Raw genomic sequence first — 15,591 nt, forward strand, 5'->3', positions numbered from 1 at the left:
TTGTGGACAGGACAGGGAGCAAAATGTCTAATATTTTAGGTATTTGCATCTAAAATCAGCCTGTATAAATCTTCGGAGCTGAAATCCTCCTACATTCCTCGTCTCCAGTCCCTGTCTCACTTGACCAGACAAACGGGTCAAGGCCAGACCTGGTTTTACATGTCATGGATCACTCTGTTTGGGTCTCAAGGTGTAATTACTGAAACTCTGCTGGAGTCAGCGTCAGAGAGCCCTGTTTGAAGTGTTATGTCGTGATATGTGACTGAAGAATAAATGGACCATTTGGTTCATGTTTTGGCTAAAAAAGATTGAAAAGTCAAAATAACACCTGTTGAAAATGCTGGCTTTTGCCTCATCAACAAATTGTGGATTAGCTGGCATTTAAGAAACTACACTTTTTTGGTAAAAAAAAATAAATTCTGTAATCTGTAAATTTGTTAGGGTGGTGAAACGTATTCACTCTATCTGGACAATTGAAAGATTACACAGACAGTTACTTCTTATTACAAAATTTGATACACAAATTACTAATATTACACTATTGAATTGTTGCTATGTTTCTCTTCCTGACATAAGACATATTGAAACTACACAGTAACTAACTATTCCATACCAAAATCAAACAAAAAAAATGTTTCATTTTGTGATTTTTCCATGTTTGAATATTAATCTAGGGAATTTCCACCACAAATATGGAGAGCATAAGCACACTGCAAAATCTGAACTAAAACAACCAAGTTAAGAGTTATTAATTTAACATTTACATCTTAGGCTCAGATTGACATGTGTCCATGAAGATAAGCAGGTGACACCACCAGGAATGTTCCAGATAATGTAATAACATCTTCATGGAGACAAGTAGGTAATGAACAACCACCAGAAATGTTAAATAATGCATCTTTATTATTTGATATAAATTGACAAAACTCATCTTGGTTGAGATGTTGTGACACCCGCCTCAAGGTCAACTCAACCCTTTCATTTCATTTTCTTTCCAGGTCTCGTGTGGAGGAAAAAACAGGAGGTGTAAAGGTCTTTTCCTGTCAAACCAAACGTGCTGTTAAATAGTCCTGGAGGTGTTTGGTGAAGGCCCTCTTTGAACGGTCCAGGGTCAACACTAAACTGGAGCGGTCTGCAGTGCTTTGACATAAAAGGCTGAGTTTAAATGTTTGTGTTGGTGTGAATGAGACTCTGTGCTCTGCAGGTGATGCCAGTGCACTGCAGTCTCTAGTACATATATATGGGTCAGTATTTAAAGTTGCACTATGTAACTTTTCTGGTGAAGGGTTTGCCATCTGCCTTAGTTAGGAACATTCTGGGCAAAGCAGTAACATTTTCATAAGTATGGCATTAAACATATATATCTAACATTTAATTCACAACAGTAGTTTTTTTGCTCAAAAATGCATTGTTCTCTGGCTTCCACTATTTTTCACTTTATCTGTTGCCTCCTGGGTCAATTCCCTAAAAACACAAGCTTGTATGGCTTCTAACTTCCTGCACTTCAATGAGAAAAAACGGAGCTAGTGTTGTTTTGTCCCAGTTACTCTGCTGGCCTTCTTAACCCAGGCCGTGACCTCTGTCGCGGCAAACTGAGGTGTGAAAATGGACTGTTTGAACTTGAAGCTCAAATTAACTCTGTTATGAAGACCAGCTTTTTTCACTTGAGACATCTTGCCCAAGTGAAACCCATTTTATCTCTTCACAACTTTTAAAACATTTTTAAACCATGCTTTTATTACCTCTCATTAGATTACTGCAATTCACTGGACTCAAAATCTCACTCTCCTGCTTACAGTTAGTACAGCTGTCCGACCTTTAACTGAATCACATAAATTTGACCACATAGCCTCCATCCTTCAACCTCTTCACTGACTCCCTGCACCGTCGCATTGTCTATACAGTTCTTTTATTTGCTTTTAAATCTCATCATGGTCAGGCCGCTCAGTACTTCTCCAACCTGCTTGTACCTCACACTGCCTTGTGCGCTCAGGTCAGCAGATCAGGCTTGTCTCCATGACCCAAAGAGTAGGAGAAAACAAAGAGGTGACCGTGCATTCATGGACATTAGGCTGGTCGACTCACTCCCTGTTTTTAAATCCCTTCTCTCACTTTTTCTCCTTGGCTTGACTGTTTACCATTTGTCACTGTTAGTTATGTGTTTTGTTTAATCTGTGTACAGCACCTTGGTTGACTGTGTTGTTTTTAAAGTGCTCTAGAAATAAAGTTGAGAAGTAGTGTCTTCCCCAAGGACACAACAATAAGTTACAGGTGTTTTATAGCTCAAAAATGCAAAGAAAAATGCTGCTTCTCCACAGTGCTGAGCTGTAACTTGCCATCCGCTTGTATTCACTGTAGAGACTGTAGAAGGCAAAGCAATTGCATTTATCCATTAAGTAGGTAGTGGACCCTCCTGCACCTTTGAACTGTAAAATAGTGAAATGGTCTTTGGTCATATAAACTCTTATGTGTATTTTGGTCAGATTTTTCAGCCATGTTGGAGCAGTTTGTTTCTTCAGGATTCTCTTAAACAGAGAGGCTTTCAAGTAAGCTACAGACGCAGAGCTGAAAGACGTGAACCAGAACCAAAGAAATAACATAACTCACATAAACTTCAAATAAGGGAGTGTGAGGGGGAAACAAGGAGGAGAAATTGGTCAAAATATCAGCTAAAATTAGAGTGCTCAGATGTAGTCCCAACTAACTGAACAGACGCTGAGAGACGACTATTTGTTATCAAAGGCTCTGTACCAGATTTTTACTATCTTTAAAAGTTCATTTAAAACTGTTTGCAGAGATCCGGACTTATTCCTCAATTTTCTTAATGTATTCCTAGCATCCTAATTATTCACTGAGTTTATAAGTGCTATTGACAATTTTCAGAGACTAGAGTGTAATTTTGCTGTCATGGTAATGCTAACAACAACTAACTAACTTCCTGGTTGGCAGACAATAAAAACACCAAACAACAGTCTAAGTTGGACCCTAAAAGCTCCTTTTACTATTTATCTGCAATGGGAAAGACAAATTTTACTTTATTACATGAAAAATATCGGGTACAGCCCACTGCTTTTGTTGGAAAAACTCCTTTTTGTACTTGCTTTGACATTAAGTATATATTGTATAAAATAATAAGCTATAGGATGTTGAGCTCAATATGGATATTTCTAGTGATACAATTAATACAGTGATTGACAATAGCCGATTTCACATTAACATTAACTTTTGTTACTTTTGTGGTGGAAGATTCTATTTGCCCAGAATGTTCCACAGTATGGCATTAAACTTCACTATCTCCATTAATGCCAACAGCACTGGCGCCAAGTTACATGTTCAGATTTGTGGAGAGGTAACCCAGCTTGAACCAAGAATACATGTTTTTCAAGGTCGTTGTTTGAGCATTATAAACAACTGTAATTGAATAAATGCAAAATTGTTCAGTTTAATGCCATACTATGAAACATTCCAGGCACAGCAATAATTTCTTCAAAGAGACAAGCAGGTAGGGGTTCCTCCACCAGAAAAAGAGTTCATGTTTTTAACTCCACTGCGCCTATTGATGTACTTCCAAATCAATAAAACTGCATCAGGTAAAGTCACATCCTCTTAAAACCAGGCCAATCACCTGCATGTGTGTTGTAATCTGCCCTCTATAAACTCCTGATTAAGCTCTGTGATAAAATGATTTTGGCAGTACATTGTGAGAAACTTGTGGGAGACCAGTTTGTTTCTCAGTATTGAGTGTTTAAACCCGCGGCAGGAATGCAGCTCCTTAAAATCAATTCAAAGCCAGGACATGTGGGCCTCTTCCAAGAAACATTAAATAAACACAATACAGGGTCATCTGTTATTCTCTGCTAATGCTCAGTGACAAAGTGGATTTTCCTTAGTAACAAAATAGAGTTTGGCATTTTAGCATCATAGTAAATTTTCCGGTACACCACTTGTTGGTCTCTGTGAAGATGTTGTTTGTTAGCTTGGAATGTTCCACAGTAGGGCATTAAACCTATCTATGAATGTGTTCAATTTCAGGTGTTCAGGTGAATCAGAATCTGATTCTGATTCTGATCAGTCTCTAGGTAAATAAATAACATTTACATGGATCCTTCACCAGAAATGTTACATAGAGCACCTTTAACCTACAGGGAGAGAGAATTCTTATAAACTCATTTTCGGTGTGCAAAACCCTGCCCTTCCAAGAAACAATTGAACAAATCAAATATGCAGAAGTGTCATCTGTCAATGTCTGCTAATGTTTACTAAAACACGTGCCAAAAGACATCTAGAAACCTTCAGTGACCATATTTTTACTTTTATTTGGTAAATAAATATATTTTTTTAATCTCAGAATAAAAATAGTTGATAACTAGTTGATAGAATAATAATAACTGACTAATTGGCTGCTGAAATAATGGTTACTTGTGGCCCTACGGTGCCGAGGGAGAGGAGCAGGAGGAGAGGAGTTTGTTGATGTTGGAGGTGTGAAGCTCTGTCTAATAAAGCCTGGTGTTTGTGCTGTGACGTCATGTGGAGTGACTTCAGACCAGACCATCTCCTGCTGTTAAGAGACAAACACAGGGACAAATACACAGGGTCTCACTGTGAATGTGGGAGCAGGGAGCAAAATAAAAATAACTTCACTAATGATACACTATAAGATACAATGATAAGGTAAGGAACTTTATAGAGGTATCCAAAGTGGTTATCAAACTTTGCTATACATACATTTTCAACATGTAAAGTGAGGTTGAACTATTTGAGTTTCCAGTTTCAATGCTGAAATCCAGTTGGTCTGAACCTAAAAGGACTCTCTATGATCTGAATCCAGCAGCCAATCATTCATTTGTGCAGCCTCAGCAGCTGAGTGAGTGAATTCTGGAAGAGGTTTTACATGAGACATGGCCTGTCCATCTACTGAGAATAAGAAAAAGTTGGATGTGTCCTCAATATGAAGGTTAAAGTACTAGTAAGTAACCAAAGTTCAGTTCAGTGAATGTAACAGTAAGAACACAGGCTACATACTGTAGTTTACACAACAGTATAGAAATTTTTACAAGAAATAAGACAATAATAAAGATGAAACACATGTGAAGTCTTATTTCAAACTAAATGTTACAAAAATAACTGAAAAATATGCATCAACACATGGCACATGTTGAGGCCATCAGGTGGTGCATTCATGGTCTGATTTGAATGTACGTAAATGACAGAGAGGGGCTACCCATCAGCACTTGGGTGACAGTGACACCTCTGAGGTCATATCCCACCACTGTCCCGTGTGTGTTTGGAACAGATTGAGTCCGGCATTCCACAATGGGACGCCAATGATGCAACTGGGTGACAAGAGACCAATGCACACCAGCCTACTCATTTAGGTAAATAGATACTAGTAATCAGGTATTCTCTAAACACTCTCAAAACTCTTCACCTTATTCCGGAAGTTGCTGTGGGTACTGCTATTGCTATTCAGGTTGTATTATTATTAGGTTGTATTTTTGCATGGGGCTGCTGATCTTGACAGCAAATTAAGTTCTATACAGAGCCATTGTAAAGCCTCCTAGAGAATCGGGGCATTGTTGACTTGACCATTAAACATTTTACACAGATGAACCTACTTTACATCATATGTTAATGGTGAAATGACATCCCCACTGCTAGAAATAATAGCAGTGGGGATGTCAATTTTAAAAGCAAAAAGAAGTAATTATTAAGTTAATGTATGCTCCCAAAAAGTAAACCTAAAAGTATATTCTGTGTCTATGTTATATACCTTACGAAGATGCAAATTTGAGTTTGACCAGGCTTGAGATGCAACAGAAGGTGTGGAGACCAGACTGATATCAATATGTATAAAAGATACAGAGAGAGATCACTCTGGATTTGCCAGGCAATAGATGTGTAAAACTAAAGTTTGTTTTTTTCTAGTTGAAAAAGGTGGTACATTAGTTCCAATGAACCAGTTGACATCATAGCTGCAGTAACAGTGACAGCCATAATAATGGGTATATGATAGAGATAGACTGATATACTAGTTGGCCAATATATTTGGCTGATATTGGCACTTTTTAGCATAGTTATTGGCGTTAAATCTCTAGCACAGGCCGATATTTTGTTTAGGCTGACGTGCTGCCTAAAAATACCCATGAATGCAAAATTTGAACACTTCAGTGCAAAGAGATAACTACACACATGTGATTAAACTGTTCTTTTGTAGATCTGTGATAAAAGGGGCTTTGGATGAGTTTGTAGTAAATTTAAATGACAGAATATGGGGAAAACAATAAAAATCAGCCCTACCCATATCGGTAAATCTCTGGTGTATGATAATTACATGTAGCAGTATATAGTATGATAGTTCTAGCAGTATATGAGCAAATACTTTTTATAGGTTTCTTTCATGAACTCAATATGTAACTTTTTACTCACACTTGAATACAAATAGTTCAACTCTAGCAATGTAAATGAGGAATACCTTTACAAAAAACACATCTTGGCATCTTCTTTGTTACTATTGTGGGTGTGTGCATGTAATTTCTAATCTACTTCAATGACGCAGTTAAAAAGTGTATAATAATGAGTGTGATAATTATATGGTTACTTGTAGCAGTACATTAGCAGGTGGTAAACTTTAAACTATTTACTTCAATCTACCTAAGCAAAAACAACAACAGACAATATTTTAAAGTACTTTTACACCAGTACGGATGGTGTTGGCTTGTTGTGACTACCTCTGGCGTTCTCCTGTCTATAAAGATCAATGTATTTTTAATGAGCACTGACGTAGTACCAGCAACTTCCAGGAAAGTAGGTGAGAGAAGCGCTTTTTGTGGAATGGAAGAACTTAGAAGACATGCCATCCCTTTGTTACAGATGACTAATGAAAGTTGAGCCAATTTTGCGCACATATGAAAATTACATCCTAACAGCATTAAACTAGATTAGATAGTTTATGATTATGTTATTACCCTTGGCTTCTACAAATATGTGCGTCATAACTTGGCAACAAAAACAAAAACAAAAAAACTACGCATGTCCCGAACTCACCCTTTCTGTATAACTAACCCTAACCCTCATTAGTTGTCACTTGGGTCAATGTAAAACAAAAAAGAAAGTTATGCTTTATCAATAACAGACACAACCGCAATGATCCATTTCGTTTGTTGATAAAGACAAGGATTGGTGTAATGTAATATCAGTGTTGCTCTGTAATAACCTGGACTAAAAATAGGTACAAAGCTAATTATGTAAAAACTCTTAAATCATTCTTAAACGTCCCCATGATATACCTCAGATGGGGATGGCTTTTGTTTTGTTTTTCATTTCATATTGAGCATAGATTTATGGACCCAAAAAGTCCCAAAAAATGATCAGACTATTTATTTATTATGGTGTATTATTGTGCATCCATTCACAATAATTCAAATGCATCATATCAGGTGGTGGAATGCAGTGGTGGAAGGTAATGAAGTACAAGTAGTAAAGTACTGTACTTCAGTTTTAAATATCTATACTTTAAGTCTATTTTACAGTGGATACTTTTTACTTTTACTTCACTAAATTTCTCTCTACCTGTACTTCCTACTCAACTACATTTTTGACCTGGAGTGAAAGTAAAAAGTAGTTTTCATATCATTTGAGGGGTTATTTTGACCATGTTCATTGAAACATTCTGACTAACGTTTTGAGTAAACAAAATGAATACACAAAATTCATAAGAAAAATTTAGAAATTGATTTGTATTGTAGGAACGGCCTCCCCGATCTGAACCCGAGCGGTGTTTTGTTATTGGACTTCTGTGCTAGTCACAGCTTGTCCATAACAAACACCATGTTCGAGCACAAGGGTGTCCATCGGTGCACGTGGCACCAGGACACTCTAGGTCGGAGGTCGATGATCGACTTTGTTGTCGTGTCATCTGACCTCCGACCGCATGTCTTGGACACTCGGGTGAAGAGAGGGGCTGAGCTGTCAACTGATCACCACCTGGTGGTGAGTTGGATCCGCTGGCGGAGGAGGAAGCCGGACAGACCTGGCAGGCCCAAGCGCATTGTGAGGGTCTGCTGGGAACGTCTGGCGGAGCCCTCTGTCAGGGGGGTCTTCAACTCCCACCTCCGGGAGAGCTTCTCCCTGATCCCGGGGGAGGTTGGAGACATGGACTCCGAGTGGGCCATGTTCTCCACCTCTATTGTCGATGCGGCTGCTCGTAGCTGTGGTCGTAAGGTCTGTGGTGCTTGTCGTGGCGGCAATCCCCGAACCCGGTGGTGGACACCGGAAGTAAGGGATGCCGTCAAGCTGAAGAAGGAGTCCTATCGAGCCTTGTTGGCTCGTGGGACTCCTGAGGCAGCTGATGAGTACCGGCGGGCCAAGCGTGCCGCTGCTCGGGCAGTCACAGAGGCAAAAACTCGGGGTTGGGAGGAGTTCGGGGAGGCCATGGAGGAGGACTATCGGACGGCCTCAAAGAGATTCTGGCAAACCGTCCGACGCCTCAGGAGGGGGAAGCAGTGCTTCACCAACACTGTTTACAGTGCGGGTGGAGAGCTGCTGACTTCGACTGGGGATGTTGTCGGGCGGTGGAAGGAATACTTTGAGGATCTCCTCAATCCCACTGTCACGTCTTCCGAGGAGGAAGCAGAAACTGGGGACCCAGAGGCGGACTCGTCCATCACCCTGGCTGAAGTCACTGAGGTGGTTGGCAAGCTCCTCGGTGGCAAGGCTCCGGGGGTGGATGAGATCCGTCCTGAGTACCTCAAGTCTCTGGATGTTGTGGGACTGTCTTGGCTGACACGTCTCTGCAACATCGCGTGGCGGTCGGGGACAGTACCTGTGGAATGGCAGACCGGGGTGGTGGTCCCTCTGTATAAGAAGGGGGACCGGAGGGTGTGTTCCAATTACAGGGGAATCACACTCCTCAGCCTTCCCGGTAAGGTCTATTCCAGGGTACTGGAGAGGAGAATCCGACCGATAGTCGAACCTCGGATTCAGGAGGAGCAGTGTGGTTTTCGTCCTGGTCGTGGAACACTGGACCAGCTCTATACTCTCCATCGGGTCCTCGAGGGCTCATGGGAGTTTGCCCAACCAGTCCACATGTGTTTTGTGGATCTGGAGAAGGCATTCGACCGTGTCCCTCGTGGTGTCCTTTGGGGGGTGCTCTGGGAGTATGGGGTCCGGGGCTCTTTGCTAAGGGCTGTCCGGTCCCTGTATGACCGGAGCAGGAGCTGTGTTCGCATTGCCGGCAGTAAGTCAGACCTGTTCCCGGTGCATGTTGGACTCCGCCAGGGCTGCCCTTTGTCACCGGTTCTGTTCATTATATTTATGGACAGAATTTCTAGGTGCAGCCAGGGGCCGGAGGGGGCCTGGTTTGGGAACCACAGGATTTCATCTCTGCTGTTTGCAGATGATGTTGTCCTGATGGCTTCTTCGAGCCAGGACCTGCAGCAGGCACTGGGGCGGTTTGCAGCCGAGTGTGAAGCGGCTGGGATGAGAATCAGCTCCTCCAAATCCGAGGCCATGGTTCTCGACCGGAAAAAGGTGGTTTGCTCTCTCCGGGTGGGTGGTGAGTCTCTGCCCCAAGTGGAGGAGTTCAAGTATCTCGGGGTCTTGTTCACGAGTGAGGGAAGGATGGAGCGGGAGATTGACAGGCGGATCGGTGCAGCGTCTGCAGTGATGCGGTCGCTGTATCGGTCCGTTGTGGTAAAGAAGGAGCTGAGCCGGAAGGCGAAGCTCTCGATTTACCGGTCAATCTACGTTCCTACCCTCACCTATGGTCATGAGCTTTGGGTAATGACCGAAAGGACAAGATCGCGGATACAAGCGGCTGAAATGGGCTTCCTCCGCAGAGTGGCCGGGCGCACCCTTAGGGATAGGGTGAGGAGCTCGGTCACACGGGAGGAGCTCGGAGTAGAGCCGCTGCTCCTACACGTTGAGAGGAACCAGCTGAGGTGGCTCGGGCATCTGCTCAGGATGCCTCCTGGACGCCTCCCTAGGGAGGTGTTCTGGGCATGTCCCACCGGGAGGAGGCCCCGGGGAAGACCCAGGACACGCTGGAGGGACTATGTCTCTCGGCTGGCCTGGGAACGCCTTGGGGTCCCACCGGAGGAGCTGGAGGACGTGTCCGGGGTGAGGGAAGTCTGGGAGTCCCTGCTTAGACTGCTGCCCCCGCGACCCGGCCCCGGATAAGCGGAAGAAAATGGATGGATGGATGGATGGATGGATTTGTATTGTTACTGTCGACCAAAATATATTTTAATCAATATCACTACATTTAACACTTTAACAAATGAACAACACTTCTGTGAAATACTTTTTACTCTTAAAGTACATTTTTAAACAGGTACTTTAATAATTTGACTTAAGTAAAACAATTTTCACTTTTACTTGAATAAGTTTTTACCTCTGTATCTGTACTTTTACTTAAGTAACAAGATTGAGTACTTCATCCACCACTAGTAGAATGAATAAAGTTACGTGTTGAGTTATATTACTAAAAGCTTAGGAGTAAACAAAGGTATTTTAGCTATAAAAACATCTAATTGAAAATAAATATCTTTGATGGCATACTGTGGAACATTCAAACAAAACAGACAAAAACATCTCCTTAGAGAGAAGCAGGTGGAGGACTCTCAACTGGAAAAGCTACATAGTGCACCTTTCATGAAAATCTGAAAATGCAAGGTCAAAAGTGAGGTTAACGTTAACTTGTTTAGTAATGGTGTAACTGTGGTCTATCTGTCTACTATTGTGTCCAAATGCCATCTATGCATTATGTATTGTACATGCTACAATATTAAAGAGGTTTTAACAATTCAGCTATGAGCCTTCTTTGTGATAGATGACAGCTGGACAATGGCAAGCTCAAAATAGTTTGAAGATACAAGAAATCTAACAAATCTACTCTGCTCTGTCCATTAGTGAAACCTATAGATATACTTGCGATCATGCTGTTTAAAGCTAAATATTAAGTTAAAGTTTTCAAGTATTGCCCTCTCCTTGCTTGCTCAGCCACCCTTTCAAACTTGATCAATAATTTATCTGTGTAAGCTTAGACATTTAAAGACTATAGATGTGTGCCAGATGTCTGACGGTGCGTTTGGGTGAGCTGGGGATTTAGAGACTCACAGATGCAGTTTACTGTGACAACATGAGGTGTTGTCAGTAAACTGCTACATTAGCATTAGCTTTGGGTGGTTTTAAATGAATGTAGTGAAAACATGTGCTGCCTAGAACACATCAAATAGGCCACTAGGAATAATTTTGTGGATTAAATGTATGCAATGATTATAAAATAACTAATATAGCATGTTTAGGAACATAAAAACAGGGTTGCACTATTTCAGTGCCTGCTTCAAGATTTTGGGAACAAGCCTTATCTGAACAAGACTCTGTTAATGTTAATGTTTGAAATTTCTTCTTAAAACATGAACCCCCCTCTTTCTTTGGCTTATCACTTAATTTGGGGGTTTTATTTACAGTTTGTCTTGAGTTTGTGTACAGAAATTACTGCTTAAAGACAAAGATGTAAAAATGTAACTTTTCTAGAAGAGGAGTTAAACCTAGCTATCTTACATTTATTCAAATATAGTTGTTTTAATGTTAAAATACACCTTAAATAACAGTACTTACTATGAGCGGGTTTCGCCTCTCCACAGATCTGAAATTTAACTTGCCCTGGTGGCTTTAAAAGTAGTAATAGTGGTTGAACCAGTTGACGTCATAGTAACAGTAGGAGTGACAGTGAAGGGTGTTACAATTACAGTCATACTTCAAGTTGTCAATCAACAGGGATGGTAGTACCTAGTTCATTACTTGTGTTGCAAGTAGGACTGACATAGCTTAATAAAAAAACAAAAAAAACCATTGTCTATAGCCAAAGCAATTGAAATACAGAAGAAATTCTAGAGAGTTCAGTGTACTTTTCTAGCAGCGTACTTTTAATCCTACTTGAGTAGTTTTTTCTCATTTTTGTGTATATCCTTAAATTCCAGCTTTTGTGCATTATTTAATGTTTTGTCATTCAAATTACAATAACTTCAAATTATGAATCAGAGTGTTACTTCATGGCACTTCCTCTTAGAAGTATTTTCCCAAACACTTTTTTACTCTTGAGTAATTTCTTCTACTTCGTGAGTAATATCATTCTTAGTTGAGTACAATTATTGGATACTCTACCCACCTCTGTTGAAATACATTTGCTCAAGCCCAGTTACTTACACATTAGTTGCCATACATTGTATGGCAAGATGTAGTGTCACACCTTTATGTCAGCAGAGTGACACAAAGACTCATTGTGTTGGGTTGTTGGGCTGTCAGTGTCTTGTGTCTGGAGCAAGTGGTTTTAGGGGGAGATACCCGACACCAAAATGAGCCGATGCCGTGGGAACAAACCATTAAAACTCACACAACAGCTGACGGCAGAGACGCGCCTTTTTGTCCAGCTGGGCACCTGTAGACAACAACACTATCATAAGAATCAGGATAGATTTGACATGAAGTGAGTAAAGTAATGTCAATAGTCAGGTTTGACATACACAGCATGATCATATTACAATTAGAGATATTAAACCATGCAATGAGATGGTGGTCCCCAGAGGCCAACAGGTTGCCTGTCTAAAAATCTGACCTTTAACTTGGCCTGATGATGTCACCTGCTTGTCTCCATGGAGATATAAAAGTTTAGTGCCATACTATGGAATGTTTCCGGCATAGCAATGACATCACCTTTACATTATAGTCAATACATTTAATGGGCCCTTATAACTTCACATTGATTAATAATTATCTTCAGAATAATCCTGAGTAATTTCTATCTACCAACTGTATGTCAACTATGTGCTTTCAATTTCTATACAATTTCAATTTGTATCAGAATCTACACAATGTTTGTTTTGTGATGACACATATTACTCAAGCCTAAATCAGATCTTCAAACATGCACAGCTTAGATGAACAGTCACTTTCATTTTTACTTGACTTATTGAGTAATATTGTTAAAGGTCCTATTACACACAATTGACTCTTGTGAACTTTAAGTCATGTTATAAAAATGTGAATCTCATCAAAAACATACTTGGACTTGTTTTGTTTGTCTGAGTAATCCCTTATTATTAAATGAACCGTGTTCCAGCTTGTGATGAAGTGGTAATTTCAAGTTAACAGCTACCTTTTACCTTCTGTTTAGTAGAGATATGTAATTCCAGGGCTGAAATAATCCAAATGAGTCTAGCGAAGGTATATGGAGAGACTACTGTTTTTATTGAGGAAACAATATTATAACATAGATGAGAAAATAGTGTAATATGGGCCCTTTAAGGATTACACAACTAATGACTTTGAAAATCCCAGATATTTATAATAATAATAATAATAATAATAATAATAATAATAATAATAATTCCTCAAAGTGATTGACACATACCTCTAATACTGTTTAATGATGTAATTGGCATAGCTGTAATGATTAAACCCACATACCTATATGAATGAATGGACTACTGTACAAAACATCAGTACAGAAAGTGAAAGACTTTTTCCACAAGACAGATACTAAGAACAGTGGAGTCTAGGTATAACTAACATCACATGCAAAAATCAGACAGACAGAAGAGGCTTGGTGATGTTCCTATTCAAACTAAAAACAAATTACAGCAACGAATAATGATTTTGTTAGACAAACGCCACCTACAGGACAAATGTGTAACTTCACTGCTACAGTATTTTGCCATAGCTGCTATTTACAAACAGAACAACAGGAATATATGGAATGAACGTTGACAAAGAATATATATATTTTTTGGTAGTTGTACGTGCTAGTAGAAGTAGTACTAGTAGTGGTAGTAGTAGTAGTAGTAGTAGTAGTAGTGTTACAGAAGCCTAGTTCAAGTTAGAGTTGAAGTTGTATATTTAGTCATTTGGAGTGATTTAAGGGTAGGATATGATTTAAAGTACTATAATTGGTTTTCAATGTAGATTTGAATCCCACATTTGCAATATTGTTTTTGTGTCCGTGAGCAAGACACTTCACCCACATCATCAGTACAAGTTATAGTTTTAGGGTACTTGGTAATGATTCACAAATTCACACTGAGAGGTGAACGAATAAAGCCAATGAGAGAGTCAAGAAAAAAATAAAAAATTACTAAGAGTGCATTTTTAGACTCAGAGCTTCTTATGTGATATTTTGGTTATAATATTAAAGCCACCCTTTGACTTCCTGTTTTGCTCCTATATGTTTACCCCATAGGCAAAATACTGGCTATTTACTTTTGAATTGGGCAAAGAGAGGTGGGTAAACTGACATTAAATCCATATGCAGCCAGACCAAACATGACTATCCAAACATACACACAGGGGTACAAATTCCTCCACAGCCCCCAACCAAATTCCACTACACCACTTTTACATATCCTGACGCAGACTACAGGAAGTGCAATGCAGATTATGTTGAGTTGAACACAAGGGGCTTGCTGTGAGAGTAAAACCCAGATGACAGATGCCTATATCCCAGCAGAGATTCAGGTGTGACAAACTTCTTAAGGCCCACGTAAAAGTAAACACGATTTGGATAGATACAAGACGATTGCCAGTTTTCTCCATATTGCATGAAAATATACACAGCTGGTAAATCAAAACACAGACTAAAACTAAATATTGTGTGAAGGATCCTATGCCAAAGTGTATGAAAAACAACTGCTCTAAACTTGTGCTATAAAGGTATGTGCATGTGCATACTAGTACACAAGCACATCTGCACATAATGTTTCTGCAGAGGAGGTGATAATGTTTTATTACATTCTCAAATTAATTTGAACAGAGGACATAAACAGCTGTGAACAAGTTGGGGCTTGATTGTATTTACATTTGCTTTTGTGTAATTGTTGCTGTTCTCTTCCCTGTCTTGTAGACTGTTTGACATTGACCTGCCAAGGGACTGAAGATGAAAATTAGCCATGTTTGCTATAATTTTTCCATATTTATGTTATTAACATAATATCATATACAATATCATATACAATACGATCATATTTAAACTAGTGAACAACTATGCAGGAGTAAATAAATGATACACTTAATGAGTCATAGTTAAAGTTAGTTATTCAGTCCCAACAGCTCAAGTGCAGTTGGTAAACTACAAATAAAAATGTGTGTGTTGTGTTGTTTAAGACTGCGCCAAGTTCAGACCAGACATCCAGCTGAATTACATTTTTGGTAAGAAAAATAATATAAGTTTTGCCAAGTTTCAAAAGCCTAAAAAAAAAAAAAAAAAAAAAAATAGGAGCTGGTGGAACTTGAATAAAGAGTTTTATAGTGTACCCAGTTATTCTTAGATAGTTGTATTTCCTTTAATTAGACAACTGATAGTAGTCCAAAATCATTGCACAATAATACATAATAATATGGGTTTAAGCTTCCTTTTAATCCATAGGTTTCAGAATGATGAGAAATTTGGGCCTTGTCATATAGAGATGAATAATATATAGCTTTTAGATGGTAAAAAAAAATAAAAAAATCACCAAAATGTTGCTTATAACAAGAAGCTGAAATCCACAGAGAGGTGTTTTGAGGATATTTGACCAATCCAAATAAAGAATATTTTGG

The sequence above is a fragment of the Periophthalmus magnuspinnatus genome, chromosome 21, assembly GCF_009829125.3.
Source record: "Periophthalmus magnuspinnatus isolate fPerMag1 chromosome 21, fPerMag1.2.pri, whole genome shotgun sequence".
NCBI lineage: Eukaryota > Metazoa > Chordata > Actinopteri > Gobiiformes > Gobiidae > Periophthalmus > Periophthalmus magnuspinnatus.